Source organism: Motacilla alba, chromosome 3 (genome assembly GCF_015832195.1).
Source record: "Motacilla alba alba isolate MOTALB_02 chromosome 3, Motacilla_alba_V1.0_pri, whole genome shotgun sequence".
NCBI lineage: Eukaryota > Metazoa > Chordata > Aves > Passeriformes > Motacillidae > Motacilla > Motacilla alba.
The window spans coordinates 91,200,277-91,216,941 of NC_052018.1; the positions used below are offsets into that span (position 1 = coordinate 91,200,277).

Below are 16,665 nucleotides of genomic sequence, written 5' to 3' on the forward strand. Positions count from 1 at the left end.
GGCAAGTAGAGGACCACCACCTACTTTCATGAGAGCGTGTCCTGCATCACAGGGCTCCTAAAACCCAACTGTTTGACTTTGTCCATCAAACAATTCGGTAGTACCCAAAGCCTTACAAAACCACATCAGTAGACAGAAGAATGTTAAGAGAAATAGCTTGACAGCAAATACTTTAATTTTTCATCTCAGGTTGATAGCACCTGTGTTGAAATACCATCAGTGACAGATTTCCAGGCTTTAAGTGCATTATCACAGCAGCAAGCTGAGTCATCCTTACCCACCTCGGAGTGACAACAGCAGTGCATCAAAGCAGAAGATGGAATATGTAATAAACAGCTACCATGGGTCAGTAATTTATAGACATAAGTTTAATAATACATAAAAACTCAAATTACATTTTACATTCTTCAGGCAAAAGAACAGCAAGGCCTGAGGCAAGAGCTAGAGCCCTCAGAGGCAGACCTTTGCACAGCCCTCCTGACTTCACACAACACAGTTGTGAAGCCAGCTGGTTCATCAAGATGGCTTTAAGAATAAACACGAGGCAGAAAAAAAGGAAGTGTTTCCAAGCGTGGAGAGAAGCAGATGAAAACACACAGGACTTGAGAAGATCCATCTGCTGAAGGCCAAGACAGAACAGCAGGCTGGTGGCAGCCTCAGCAGCCAGGTTTCATGGCTTGCAGAGGCTGGGACTGAGGCTCTTCCAGCCAATCCAGCCCTGAATGAAATGGAGAGACAAGAAGCCTCAAGGGGAGCTTTCCTATATCCTGAATCAGGTCTGTGATATGTGACAGGTTGGCTGTAGAGGGAGAGGAACAGTCAGACTGCAGATGTGATGATAACCACCCATAAGTGCTCTGGCTTGCTGAGTAAGTTCTTCCTCTTAATCATTTCCTGCCCCCCAAAACAAGCACTAAATTGTTAGTATCATATCTCTTCCACTTGAATTAAAAATAAGTCAATGAGAAGCCATATTTAAAAAAAACCTATATTTTCCTTTACTGAAGTACCCCTTTTTGCTGTTTATTTACTCCCTCACCAGCTATTAAAAAAAATAAATCATCCCACTCCTTCCTTTGAGAATGCAGCTATTTATTCAGGTGAGTGTTACAGGCAGATATCCTTAAGCCAATTAAGATGCTCTAGGGTTCTATGACCAACAAAAACCTTTGCTACTGTGCAAAATAAAATTATGGGAGTGTCTTTGCCCTGATCATCAAGAGATGTGATTTAAGTTAAGGTTTGCTCAAGGCCTTTACACTGCTGATTTTCTGTAGAATTCTTCTTGATGCTGCATGACTTTTCTTTTTATGAGTTTCTGTAGAGAATAGCTCTCCCTTTTTCCACCTACTCCTCTGTACAAACAGGTATAAAAATATGCACACTCCGTTTAAAGGAGAGTGGAGAGCATTATTACAGTAACCAGAAACATATGTTTTTCCTGTTTAACCTAAACTTGTGCTTGAACAAAACCATACTGGGCAGTCCAATGAGTAGTGAAGAATGATAAAATGCTTTACGAAACAGATTTACCATAACAGCTCCTTAATCCATGAGTATTTTTTGTATTACAACAGCATTACCCATCCCTGAGTAAGTCCTGGTTTGCCCTCTGTTATGCAGATGCAAACATGACCCTACAGGAGACTGCAGCAGCACAAGGCAGCCAGCCCAGCACTGGAATAGGTGACAAATTAGAGAGAGGATGGCAAGCAGATTTTTATCTTTGCTCTCTGGCAAACAGCAAGACCTGGGGGTTCAGTGCCTTGGCACGTACAGCTCCAGGCCAGCAAAGGTAACATGGAGTCCCCATTCTGTCCCATTAATGTCCAGCTTTAATGTGAAGCCTAAAGAAATACCAGAAGTTTGATTGTATATTTTGATTATTGTAAAGCAAGCAATTTCCACTGCAAACTGCAGTTCCAGTATGACAATTATCTTGGCAAGGAAAATTATTCCTGCCTAGATTAATTTTTTTAATTCTCAAACTTACATCCTTAATTTATCATTAGCCAACCATTTTATTACTATTAAAGTCACATCAAAGCCAAGCATTTTTCCAGTCTAATATTGGGCAGATACATTAGCATATTAAACCTTGAACTCTTCTGCACAGAAGTAGCTGGCTGTGTGCCTTTCCTTACTTTCAAAGGAATAATGAAATGAACCCACTGCAGTAGACTGCAGCCCCAGAATGATTTCAGAAACACACACTCTACTAAAGGAAGAAAGTTGGGCTATTTATGACAGAGCAAAATCTACAGCATTTTTTCTCCAGGAATGTCAAGATCCCTCAGAAATGATAGGGCACTCACCCCATGATGTAAACATTCTTTTCTTACAATAAAGAAAAGCATGTGGTCCCCAAAAATATGGCTGCTCATTTACACTGCAGTCTATGAAGCTCCATTTAAACCAGTGTTTAAAGAACATCACAGACAGGACCATAATAATTGCAGCAGCAAATTACCCACAAGTGAATCATGAAGGTCAGACACAGGTTGCAAAGGTCACCAAATCATCTGCTATTTTTAGTGATGTAACAAGTAAGACTAGGGAAATAAATACAAGTCAGTGTAGGTCTCAGCTACCACAGTAAAAGATCTGGGGTCTGATTTTAGAATTATAACAGGAAGAATTTCTCTGTGTGAGAATGAGAGGTTTACAATTACCCCATTTACAGATGTAAGTGCTGCATTTAGTTCCTGAGATGGATCAACGGATTGACGATGATTTGTTCAAAATGCACTCACGTAATGGCCTGGCACACAAAATGTGTGCAGAACTACACAGCAACAAGTGAGACCAACATCAACTAGTGAACAATCTCTTATATCTTGCCCCCAGGATTTCCAGTACTTTCTGAAAATGTACTGCCTTCATTTTTGCTGCCTAGAAAGCTGATCAAGAAAGTCTGTCTGCATGTACATTCCAATTTAACAATTAAAAAACCAAAACAAACCCCTTTTACATACTGCACTAACCTAAGTACTAATCAAAGAGCAAGCACCTGCATTTGCAAATAGTAGATGATTTAAATGGATAATTGCACTTCTGTTTCACCAAGTTCCTAATATACAACAAATTTTTCAGTTCATAGAAGGCTGAAAGCACAGCCTTGAAAATTTGTTGCACTATATCACTTCTAACCGAATATGAATCACAACCGTAAATTAACCACAAAACTGCAAGTCTCAAAGGCATTTTTCAGATAACACACTGTGAGGTCACACAAAATTAACATTGATCAGATAAAAAGAAAAGCAGAAATTAATTGTATGGATCATCTCATAATTGTATGAGAAAATGACATTATTTTCAAATGCGCAATTAGAACAATGTAAGAGTTTATAATTGCTTGAGATTAGGGGTCTTGATTAGTGGTAATTATGTCTACTTATGGGTAGAGAGCATGCAGTTAAAAGACAAGCACTGAACTGTTAAATACAATATGCAAGCAAGTACCAAACTGAACAGGTATCTTAAAGAATTGTTTACAAAGCTAGTTTTGATAGAATTGTTATTTGTAGTCTTGCAATCTGATATCAAAGCTTCTGAAGCGAGATGTACTCATCAAGTATCTACACAACCTTCTAGAACAGTACAGACAGACCCAGAGCTGCTTAATTTGCTTCTTCTTAGGAAGTTTTCTGTGTTATAAAGTTTCATATTTGTAATCTTTTATCTACCTTTTGTTTATTTACTAACACAATGTATAAAGATATAATTCCATTTAGCTAGTAAAGAATAAATGTGAACAACTTAGCCAAAATCTAATAGGTCAATTAATTTTCTGCACTTCATGACTTTTCACAATATATACCCAGAACATTTTCACCTGTTATAAAACAAATTACAATTGCTAGTCCTAGCATGTGCATCACTTCCTGAATTTCTCAACCTGGGAAAAATACATTTGTTCAAGTGAAAGTAAATTCCCAGAGGAGCTCTCCCCCTAGCTGTCCCAATAACTGTTAAATCCTGCTCTTCCCACAACTCTCTGTCCTTCTGGACAGAAACAATACGCTGCTCCACCTCCCTCTTTCGTGCCACCCGCTTCTAATTTGCACCTCCGAAGCAAGGCAGTAGCAATGGCAAAGATCAGAGAACTGGCACACTACTGAGCAAGTCTGAAAATCAATTTAATGGCAAAGAGCAAAGCAGGAAGCCTGAATAGGCTATGAGGGACATGCACATCAAACCATGTGGCGCAAGCACTTGACTGTTAGGATGAAAGATGAGAGACCACAGGCAAATTTTATTAAATTCTTAGTTGAATCCTACTGCAAATCTTCTCACTGTCATCATCACATTTGGTGAAATCACCCTGCTGACAGCAAAATTGGGGCAGAGAAGGACAACACTGGGCTCCAGCTACAATGGAAATGTCTCCCCCGCAGAAGGGTAGGACACAAGTGATGACACAACTGATAAAGGCTAAACAACAGAGCATCAGCACATGGGGTTTTTTCATCTTCCCATCACCAAAAAAAAAAAAACAAGAACTGCAATGAAATGAACGTCAGAGACATAAACAAGGGAACAGCTGCTCTAAGAAGCCACTTAAGCAACTACCAAGGACTAGAGTAGTAGAAACATCTGTGCACCTTAAAATAGTCTGTCTGCAGTGTGTAAGGGCAGAAAGGGAAGTTAAGAACAGCCATGGAAAAAACACCAGGAGCTGCTTCTCTTCCCATACCCTTTCCTAACTCTACAAAATAAAAGCAGTCTGCTACTACAGCAGCACAGCCATATAACCTCCTGTTATCTCATTGATTTGCAATGAGTTATATTTTACCGGTTTAAGAGGCAAGTTGGCAAACTACCAGAACTACCAGACCTTCCAAAGATGCTGAACTCCACCATCCCTTAGGATGCTTCAAAGCATTTTTTTTATTTTTTATTTTTAGATTTTGATCTGGAAGCACCCACACAGCTGATAGCAGCAATCACAGGTGTTTCGGCTGGCAAGCAACACGCACAGCACAACTCTCTAACAGGTTTTGCTTTTGTCTTCAGCATGTTTGGGCTAAGACAAACAGCATGGAAAAGCACACAGAGCAAAACTGATCAGAGGAGCCATCAGAGCCACAGCGAGTACAAGCCAGTAGAACAAACTTCAGCATCAGCCCTGTGAGAAAGCTCTTCAACGTGAACAGCTCTCTCCCAGCTGACAGTGAAGGGCCAACACCACCCTGCCACCACCCTGCTCTCTATGAAGGACTCTTGGATCCAAGAGCCTGCTTATGAAAAGAGAGGATGAAGCCTCCTGCCAATCCATATAAAGGAAGAATGGTGGCTATTACCTCCCTGCACAGCAGCACCTGACTAAATTAACATAGTCCCACTAATTGACACAGTAAAATCTGGATTTTGGCAAATTGAGAAGTGTCCAAACAAGTAAAATGTCAAGAATCCTGATTCACAAAACTCATCACTCATCTGTTTTGACAGCTACAGCTTAGTATTGTATTTATCCTGAAAGGTGCCAACAGTCACCAGAGGGAGATTCAAAGGCAGCCACAGACTCTACTGCAGCCAATATGCTTGCAGAAAAGCAGATTACTAAAATATTTAGATGCACAACAAGTCAGAAGTAGCCTGTGAGGACTTAGATGTGTTCTTGGTTGTGAAATTAAGGAGTAACAATCTGGTCATATACTAACTTTCTGCTGTAAAGGGACACCAACAGAAGACAATAGAAGCATAATGCTGAAAGGAATTAAAGAGAAGAGCATCCTGGATACAGTGAGACTTCAAGCTGATAGACTTCAAAATCCCTAACCATGAGCATCTCTCACTTTCATGGAAACAGGGTTGCACACTCTTATTCTATAAACAAACAGTACTTGCAGACCAATGAGTTCACTTGACTCTTCTTACTTAGATTACCTCCTAAAGGCATCCATTTCTCTGCAAGGCCAGCACTTCCACTGACTAGTGAGTCCCAATGGGGGTAGCAGTTTTATATTCAAAAGTGCATCATAAACCAGACAGGAAGATGTATGTTCTGCCTCAACTTACAGGTAAATTCTTAAATCTGACAGAAAGCTATGACTGACTCAATAAACAGTAATATCTAGTCATTAATTGAAATTAAGGCCTTAACCCTTGATAGCAAAAAGACTTTCCAAGAACTAGCACAGTTTAATCAACCAGCCCACAAAAAAACTCCTTGCAGAATCAATTTATTTCAGAGAAAATATAACAATATGGGACAGCAAGATCAACAGGCAAGATTTGAAATAGTGATAATGATAAATCAAAGGTAAGACTAGAAAAAAAGGAAGATTCTACAGAAAATGGCACTTCCCAGTCACCTCACTAAATTTTATTCCCCACAAGATAGGTTTAGCTCTGATAAGGTAAAACAGAATGTCAAGAAAATGTACCCATTTTCACAACTAGTTACAGCAACTACAATTCCTGTAAAGAGCAGTATATTTATCAAAACATCTTCAGGAATGTCGTAAGGGATTAGTCTTGAGCAACACTGAAGTACACATGCTCAAAACATGGAGCATCATCAAAGAGATGCTCCATCTTGCTCAGTGTGCCAATTTGATTACCAAGAGGTTTGTAAGTGTACAAACAGATAACAGCTGCAAAAACTATCTCTGTTCCAAACATACCAGGGCAGGCTCCCCAGTGGGACACTTTTACCAACACAGGATGAACACAGCTCAATGTATTCACTAGCAGGTTTTACCATGATGAGAATTAATAAAATGCCAAATCTGATTAAATCCTCTGCAATTTGTAAGAAAGGACACCGTTTTACTGTTTTGTAGAATTTTATGGACAATAAAATTTAAATTGTCTAGAAAATTGAAATGGATTTCCATTTCATTTCCCAGCACTAATGAACAGATCACCATTTAAATGACAACTGAGCCATTTAAGGGCATCATTTTTCTTCTACAGTTTATGCAGGGTAATGCATGGCCATTTTCAATTACTTGGTTAAAATTAAATCTCCTGATACTGCTTCTAGATTTTTTACTCATTTGCACCCATATGAAAGCTTTTGCTTTCAAAGCTCAGTTTTATCTACTCTCAACTTAGCTCAAATAGTTTCCCCCAATTAAACACCAACTCTTCTCATTGTAAAATCTATTACTGAAATAGAACTACACAAACAAGAGAACAAAAACAAAAATCAAAAGCCACAATTAGGAAAAGTTCTCCTCATGTGAAACTGCTTACCTACGTAGTTGTTGGTGTTCCTCTGTTCACGCTATTCCCTCTGTGACTTGTATGATCCTTTCTATGTGACCTTGCAGGAGGGAAATCTAAGGACACTCAAGGAGATCATCAGTTATCCAAACTTTCTGGTCCTTTCCCTTCATCATTGCCACACGTTCTGTTGGGCTTTGCACTGCTGCCTCAGGCTTGTTCCTGTTGGCAACTATTGGGCCTCATTTTGCAATAACCTATCCACGGCCTTTGAGAGATCCAGATCCAGCACTGGATCTGAATTTTGGACACCAAAACCACCAACCAGCACTTACACATACAGATTTCTGGACAAAATTTGCCCCCATCAGTGATACAACACAAGAGTTTAATGGCTAAAGTCACTTGCAAAGTTCAAGCAAAATTGTCCTGTCTGATTCCTTTTGGTCATTGCTTCAACCTCATTTAATTAAGGAATCTTACATTTAGAGTAATTCTTTGTTCCAAATGATAATTGGATTCAGGTGGCTTCTCTCTACTCCCACCAGAGCACCAGGGAAGTTCATAGCTAGCTGCATTTCTTGCTGATCATGTTGAGATCTGAAAGGACCAGTGAAACCACAAGGAAGAAGGACCCAAGGCTTCCCCTGAGACTGCAGTGATCTCACTTCTCATTAGGCTTAAAACCTCTACTCAGCTGTGTTTTAAGCACTACTGCAAGGTGTGGGCATGTCTGCCTGTGGTGAAAGTTAAGGACACAGTTCAGAGAAAAACCAAGACAATGCATTTCTCTTCAACCCCTAACTTTCATCCAAAGACTTACAAAAGCTTCTGCTGTCTATGTAGCAGTAGAGCACTGGAGTCTTTTTTTAGGCTTTGTCTTCTCCGAGAACAAAAGAAAAGGTAAAATTTTAATGCCTATAAATTACCCCCACATAAAAGCAGAGTGGGATGGAGGTACTCTGGTGTCATTTTGAAGAGAACCAAAGGTGGGTGGTAGAGTGCTGGCCTCAACCAGACAGCTGATGGAAAAATTGCATATCCCTTGTCTCACAGACTCCAGAGAGAAGACACTTCTTTTGATTAACTGTATTGTCCCCAAACCCAAAACTAGTTAAACAAAACCCTGAAAACAACTGAAAGTGGGCACCTGGAAGCCTGTGTCTTCCATAACTCACCTGGTTTACACTCAGCAGGCCCTTCAAGCTGACTTTGCTCTAAGCAGTCACACTGTGAAACCAGCAGTGACCTCTGCACTGCCCAGACACCAGAGAGGCTATACTAATCACCCAGCAGCTGCCAGGTCTGCTCAGGTGACAGACCAGCCAGCAAGAGCTAAGGACATGGCTGCACCTGACAGGATTAATGGATACTGGACATAAGGACAACAATTAATTCTCAGTTCAGATCTCCTCTACTGTGAAATTAAGTCCCTACACCTAGTGCACTTAATTGGACTACACTGCACTTGTGTGCTTTGCCTTTCTGCAGCTCAGTCTGAAGCTTTTGATGCAACAAAACCTTGGTAAGCCACCCTGGGGTGTTGTTACTTCAATAACCACAGCCAGACTGCAAGGTGCTCATCACCCACCTGCCAATCCCTTCTTGCACGTGCACAACTTTTACTTCTGGGTGCAGCAAGTGCAAACAAGTCACGTGACTATTTTCTACACAGTGTTTTCAAACACTTCCCAAACAAACCTAAAGTGGTCCAAAACCTCCCCTTTTCTGATATCACTAAATAGTTACAAAGATTTAATACTGTTCATAACACAAATAAGAATAATGAAGTTTGGAATGATGTTGAGTAAACCAGTGAGGTTGGAGACAAAGATGACATTTACTGATGAAGACTAATTTGGGGTGGTTAAAGAATAATTGTCACTGGAATGACTAGGTCTGAGTCATGCTCCTCCCACACACTAATCACAGGTGAGCTTGCAGACCAAAATCAAGAGGTGCACACAGTATTTACAGGAATGTGACATGGGAATAACTCATAGACAGAGCCTTCTCAAGGGGACCCTACTTTACTGATGAGTGAAATGACAGGCTAGAGAAGACACAGATGGCTTACCAAAAAATAACTGGAACCACTGTTGTGTTTTTAATGACAAACCATGGATGACTGCATGTGAGAGGAATACTTGCCTCTGGAGTGGTGAAGAGGGTTACAGCCTAACTTTCTGAAACAGGTATTCATTTCTCTTCCTATGGCTCCAGTCTTAAAAGTATTTTCTTCCAGGCTGAGTCTGCTATTTTATTAGAACTCAGCAGGACTAAAAGCAGCAGTAAACATGCATACAGCTGAGAGTTCCATACCTCACTTTTAAAAAGGATAATCACGATATTCAGGGGTAGATGCTATTGGGTAAGAGATACTGCCTAAATTCTTTTTAAAGTAAATATTAGACAGAAATCATCTGACATCTAAAAGATATCAGGCAGCTCCATTTTGTGCTTTGTTAGCAAGTCACCACAAAATGCAAATATATTTGCACATAAACAAACATATACAGCCAGAAGTAAGGATGTGTTACTATCCCACTGGGACCTTTTTAGAGAACTGTTCTGCTTGTGCAGTACCTGCCAGGCACCCAGGAATGGCATTTGCAGACGCTAATAAGCTGAAGCCATCCAACAGAAAGTACAGAGGACTCTCAAAGGCAATGAAATATCTCTGTCAGTAATTTGCAGCTACAAACCTCATCCGATAGTTAGGCAAAAGCTTTTCCTTGGTTAGGGAAGAACAATTGGGAAGGTTATACTACAAGTATAATGTCCTGCAGTCACTGAATATCTGGAATACAACAGGTCTGTTTCAAATATCAGTGCAGGAGCAGAGACCTGAACTCAGATCTTCCATTCTTCTGAAGAGTTCCTTCACCTAAAGGTGACTGAGTATTTTGAATCAAACAGAAAGGAAAGGAAAGGAAAAGAGTTTTTACTAGTAGAACTGTTTCAATCTCCATAAATACAGCAGGGGTGTGTTCCCAGTATTTCCATATCCTTGAAGCCTTTGAACCATGAAATAATGGATTAGAATGGAGGAGGCAGATATCTCTGGACATAAACACAGACTCTGCTCTCACCTCTCCACTCTCTCACCTCTCTTCTTTGTTTTCAGAGAAGACAAAGCCTAAAAGTGAGTAATGTGTTTTCTTGGCCGGCTTGTTCAGAGAAGCTTTACTTGACCAGCCACAACTGGTGGTGATCAAGGTGTAGGTGTAGATCAAGGACACCTACTACCCTAGCACTCCCAAAAGACGCTAGGAAAAGTAATTTCTAAGATTCATTGAAGTGATTTCACATATGTGCATAGGAATCACAAGGAAATAAGGTAGTTGTACCAACTGGTGAAAGTAGCCAAAATCTCAGCATAAGTAAACCATAGCACATTATCAGGAATCAAACCTCAGCGAAAACTTTTCATCACTGTGATATAGGGTACACAATGTAAGAGCAATGGCTCCTCCTGAACTTAAATCCTGATCTTTGGATTCCAAAAAGAAAGTCTCCCCAGATGCCCACTGTCTGCTGATACAATGCTGGAATGAGCTTAACCCTGCAGCAGTCCCAGGGCAGTCACTAAGGTCACATGCCCTGAGAATTCTTACAGACCAGGGAGAACTTTCACAACATCAGAGGACTTCCAGAAGAGTTTTTGCAGTTGTCACAAGTCTTTTCCTTGTTTAAGCACTGAAGAACACTGAAGAACTTCTATAATTCAATTTTCTACCACGTACAGGATCAACTAAGTAGCATCTTAAATCTTCCAGATCTTAAATTCTTCTTTCCCACTGATGAAGGCAACAAGAAAATTTTACAGCTCATTGGAATATGAATAGTAAGACTGGAGATGAATAGTAAGATTTGGGCAAACGATTGTGGTAAATATATTCCATGTCATTTACAGGAATTTAAGTTGTCAAAGTATAAAGAAGTAAAAAAACCAGGAACTTATTTTCACACCTAAACTGTGGTAATAACCTGCATGCTCATCTTTTGAAAGCTATGTGAAGTGAAGAACTGTTTGTAAGCTGTGTGTGCTACCATGAATATTCATTTACTGGTTTTCAGCACAAGGCAAGGATAGAATGCTTTTCAACGGCTTGAATTTCTGATATTGCATAGCTACTACTGGCTGACAGATATTAATGATTCTTGACAGAATGCTTATCTTTGAGCTGTTGCTGTAATCAATCAGCACAAGAGCAGCAGGCTATTAAAATATTTTTCTGTCAAGCTCTCTTGACATACTTTGAATGGTACACAGCCTCGATGTTGGGTTTGGATTTCTTTAGGTGTTTTGTTTGTTGGAGTTGGTTTGTTTGTTTCTGGTTGTTTTTTTACAGGTTTCATTGTTGTTTTGGATTGGTTTTCTAATAAGATAATCTACCAGAAACCACACAGCTGTACTTTCTTGATCAGAACCTCTTGAAGTTGTCCTTAAATATCAGCCCTGATGCTGAGCATTCAGAATCCAGTCACCATGGTTTCAGCTCCTTCTGACAAATGTCCCTCTGTCTTTTTTCTATCCTGCCTTTCTCCATCTACACATGCATTCACACTCTTCTTTAAAATGATTTCTCCCTGTCAGACTCCTGTCATCTACCTGGCCCATAATTACTCTTCATGCTTCCTTCCAGAAGTTCTACCCTCCTGTTTTCTCTTACTTCATCCAATTTTCTATTCAATACCCTGGCTTCCTCCAGCCTTTCAGAAACCTGTCATGGGAGCAGTGATTTAGCAGTCTCTCTGCATCACAAAGCCCACAAAATTTAAATCAACAGCTTAGCAAACGCATCAAAGAGGTTGCCAGACCTTTTTGGCCTCAATAGAGAAGCCTAATGACTAGGAGGGAATCAAAGTTAAATTAGATGGTCAGGAGAATTGGGTCTCTTCACAGATCCGAGGAGGGGGAGAAGGGAAAGGACAGGGATACAAACCTAAATATGTAAGCACGGGGTGAAAGAGGAGAAAAGGAATGCAGATGAGATTAGGAACACAGAACACAAAGGAGCAGCTGATAAATGAACTTGTGAGAAAGGCACAGAGAGGGTTTAAATGCCCAGTTTTCTGCACAGGCTTGGCTTTACTGATATCAATACTGCCCAAGACTAAAAGACACTTCATTAGCACTGCAGAGGGAGGGAACAGACACGCAATGGTATGGCATGTACAGAGCACAGTGCAAGCCATTCTGCACTAGTAAGACATGAAGATTTTAGAGTGGCAAGACAGGCAAAGCAGAGATCTGGAGCAGTTTGTATATGGCCACAGAGGAGTGTGTGACAGAGCTGGGAACTTGGCCCAAATCTGCCAGCTCAGAGCCTCTCCCTTATCCACCAGCCCCACACTGTCAGCCCTGAAGAGACAAGCAACAGGGTTTTTCCACCTTTTGCTTTGCTCTTTTCCCATCAGCTTAATTTTTTTGCAAGAACACCTGTTTGCTGCATCCAGAACCTTCTGCAAATTCAAGAGGGCTACAAGCACCAATCTCTCTGAATGTTTGGTAAATTCCAGAAGAAAAGCACTGTCTCTGGCTGAATCTCCATTTCTCCAGTAAAAAGAAAATGTACCAAAAGCCTGCTTAATGAAGAAACAGTTTGAGTTGGGACCACGTTCGCCAGGATCAGTAAGTGAAATGCAGCAGTAGAAGGCTGAGCTGTGGCTTACCTGCATCCCTAAAAAACTTTGTTATAGGAGTGCATCAGCATCATGACTGCCATGGAAGACTCCTTAGCCTGAGCAAGTCAGACCAAAAGAATACAGTGCCAGTGATAACAAATACTCCAGGGAGAATGTTGTCTTTGCTAGAGGCTAATGAATATAAATTCATCCATTTTTATATCTTAAAGCAAATACTCTATGATTTTTATTTGCTTTTCACCATTATTTCAATGATGAAAGGTTAGGGAACAAGCCAGAAAGATTAAAAAAAAAACAAAAACACTTTAGAACAAGCCAAGGAACACTAGACAAGAAATCCAGAGAGATAATTGCAAAGGAGACTAAAGAGGACAAAAACATTGGGTCCTAACAATATCCTTCATACAAAGTCCAAGTAAACAAATTGTCACAAGCAAGGTGAGAAAGAGAGGGATGAAGTCCTTTGTGTTAATCTGCAGACTGACAGAAAAGAGCTTCAAGAGCTTCTGCACGGCCACAAATCTCTTCAGAGCATTTTCACTTGCCCAAGTTCTCATCATCAGTGTGCCATCAGAGACAGCATCCATCCCATCCATTCAGAGATCACTGCTCTGCAGCTGGGAGGAGAGGAGATAGTGGTTCTTCTGAGCATGCTGCCAACATTTTGAACCACTTTTCCTCCCCACCTCTGTAGATCTATCCCATTTGCCATTATTCTTCTATCAGTGACAAGGTAGAGGTGTTAAATCCTGAACAGTTCTAAAGACTACCACATCCCACACATACTAGTATTGTTTGAGAAGGGCACAGGAAGGAGGGAAATTGCTCAGAAAACCATTTCTGAATGGAATTGCTATGAGGATACCCAAAATAAAACAGACTGTGTTTTTACATTCCTAATCCAAATGCTGGAGGGGAAAAGACATACTTACATATCACACAAAAGGCAGAAGATTCTTAAGGTCAACCTTTTTTATTCACCTCACACATTAACAATATGTTTTCCCTTCCAGATGATGACCACTGGGATCTGAAAATTTCCAGCATTTAATGGCCAGTCCTGACTGCCTCTGCCAGTACTTCATACAGTCTCCTCTTCCTCAGCCTTAGAATAGGAGTGATGTCCTTTTAGCAGTTCCAACAGTAGTGCATAGTGGTAGAGTCTTGTCACAGCAGTTTCATTAAAATGTATAAATATTTTGTTAAGTCCTAAAAAATACTTTGGAATCTTTGAGGGTTCATTACCACAGTTTTTATCTTTCCTGTATTATTCTGCCCTTGTACTTACAGTCTAGTCCATTTAGACGTCCAGCTAGATTCAAGTTAGAACAGAATTACGTAGTAACAAACATAAAGCCCCTCCTTGCCTTAATGCATGGCTTCACACTGCACACAAAAAGGACAACTGCAAATAAAAGTCTTAAACCCAATTTATCAACATTGCAATAAGAGTGAAGCACAAAGAAAGCTTCAAATACTAAAAGTTGCAAGCTGGCAGTGTGGGAGCTTATTAAAAAAGCACTGCACAAGAATGCTCAAGGCAAATGCCATTCAAACTTTTTCAACTCTGAAGTTATTTAATCGTCGCAGCAATCACAAGGGATAAGGCATTGTTTAAAGGAACTGGCTTCTGTAGGCTCGGTGCTGTTCAGTCTTCTGGAAAGGTATTCACTGTAAATGTGCCATCAATTTAAAATGTTCCTCAGTTCTGAAAAGCAATCTTTCTGACCTGAGGTTTGATATTTCCAGTTGCAGAGCATACTCAGCTGAAACAATCCAAACAACGTGGAGCTTGTGAATACCCCAAAAGACCACAACCACAAAACAGGGGCAGTCTAAAATATTCTGCAAGTGGAAATACGAGTTCTACACACTCATAAAGCTAAATTCATCCTTCTGTGCATGTTTGTCACCAATTTCAATAAACCAGCATTAAGACAACATAATTTCTGCACTAGTACTTTGTACTCATTCCCGGAGCATTACAAGCTATGGTACCAGGGCAGTGTCAGCAATATCTATGCTTCCACATAATATACATTTGCATGGAACTGCCCAGTTTCTCTTTTCATTGCATTTGCAGTTTCTTAGACTGTTCTGACTGGACAAAAGCCTGCTAAAAAAGCAGCACAGAAATTATTGCAATTGCTACAAAGCTGTGAACAAGCCAGTCTGAGACATTTGCATACTTAGTCAAATTTAAAAGCTCTGAGTTATTCTGGAAAAGGTGTAGCAGCATCAGTGCTGCCACACAACTCCCTCCACCACAGTTACAGTCTTTTCTTGCTGAAGTATTCATTTCTACACTGTTTTCTGTCAGCTAACAATCCATACAGAAGACCCACTTCTCTCTTGGCTTTCAGGAAAACCACAACCTGGCCCAGCCTCCCCAGCTGTATGCTTAGTGCACTGCTGTGGTTTTGTCTCATGATCTGTGTATCCAGCATCCATAAGCATCCCATGAAGTGCATACATGCACCAAAAGGCAGATTAGCATAAGCATGCACCATAGACTCTCTCCCATCACCTTGGAGAACAGTTACACCTGGAAGAACTTCCAGAGAACCACACTACAGAAGTTGATCAATGACATTGAAATTTTTACCATAGGGTTTTAACAAGAGGAAGTTTAAAATTAAAGGGAAAAAACTGAGTACAGTGTTGGTGCTGACACTTGTGTTGGTATCACACACTCAGTACTCAACCCTGCAAACGCAAACCAGCAGGTTTCAGAAGGACCCCAGCTTAGAGAGAGCTTGAAGACAAATGATTTAACAGCTGCTGTCTGGGACAAGAGTTTAATTAACATAATCAAAGTCATTATTAGGTTAATCACCAATTAGCATCACCAGTTAACTCACTTATGGCCAGTCCCGAGTATCTAAAAATCAGTGCCTGAAATGAAGCACACACAGCACTGTGGTATCACACTGGACCAGAGTGAAACACAGCAGAAAAGAATTTACTCCCAAAAAGAAGACACAAAGGAGGATGATTTTAAGGATCTCAGCAAACAAAATAACATAAAAAGCCCCTACTTTTATAATAAAGTCACACTTGGCTGAAAACCAGACGTGCTAAAAAGCACCTGTGCACAGCAGCAGAGCTCAGGCAAGGTCAAGCACAGAACCCCCCTCCCCGTGCAGAAAACCACAGCTGTACTGTTTGAGGCAAGCTTACAAAGGCACAGCTGCCAAAGACCAGCCTAGCTCATGCAGTAGGTACATACTACCCACTGACTAAAAATCTGTCCATCACTCATCACTTTTTCCCAGGGCTCCTAAGCCTCCCTCATGCCCTGGGCTCCAGCAGCACCATTTCTTCACCAGATGCTACTGCTACCACAGCTGGGGCCCAGCCCACACTGCTTCTTGCAGTGGGTGCTTCCCCACAGCACGGGGGTGTGTGTGGGCTGGGCTGTGGGCACTGGCAGTTAAAGGGTGCCTGCATGTCCTAGCTTGTCCTCAGAGCAGTGACTTTCAGGTCCTACACACGCCCATCTTGTTGCATGATTCATTCTCTTGGGTTTCATCCAGAGAAGGCAATACATATAATTTTCATGTCTATTCAGCACTTCCACTGACATAAAACTATGTATATGGCTATCTCAATAACTGCATAATTTTGTGTATCTTGAAATCAACACTTTCCAGTAGGTCACTATTAAGTGTCTTTACATTGTTGGTAGTTTTCTCAAAAGAAGACTTGGGTTTTTTCTAAGAATTCTCTACTACGAATATTCTCTCACTGTCAAATTTTAATATCCAGCCCTGCTGTTCTTATATACCTGCTACGAAGATCAAAATATCTTTTTTTTTTTAAATGGATAATCACCAC

General features: G+C 40.6%; 1 protein-coding gene across 2 annotated transcripts in view; it reads right to left on the minus strand.

Annotated features, from left to right (window-relative positions):
* The window catches only part of KCNH1 (potassium voltage-gated channel subfamily H member 1), a 180,309-nt gene that overhangs the window by 97,291 nt on the left and 66,353 nt on the right, over window positions 1-16,665 (minus strand). The gene's annotated exons all lie outside the window — the stretch shown is intronic.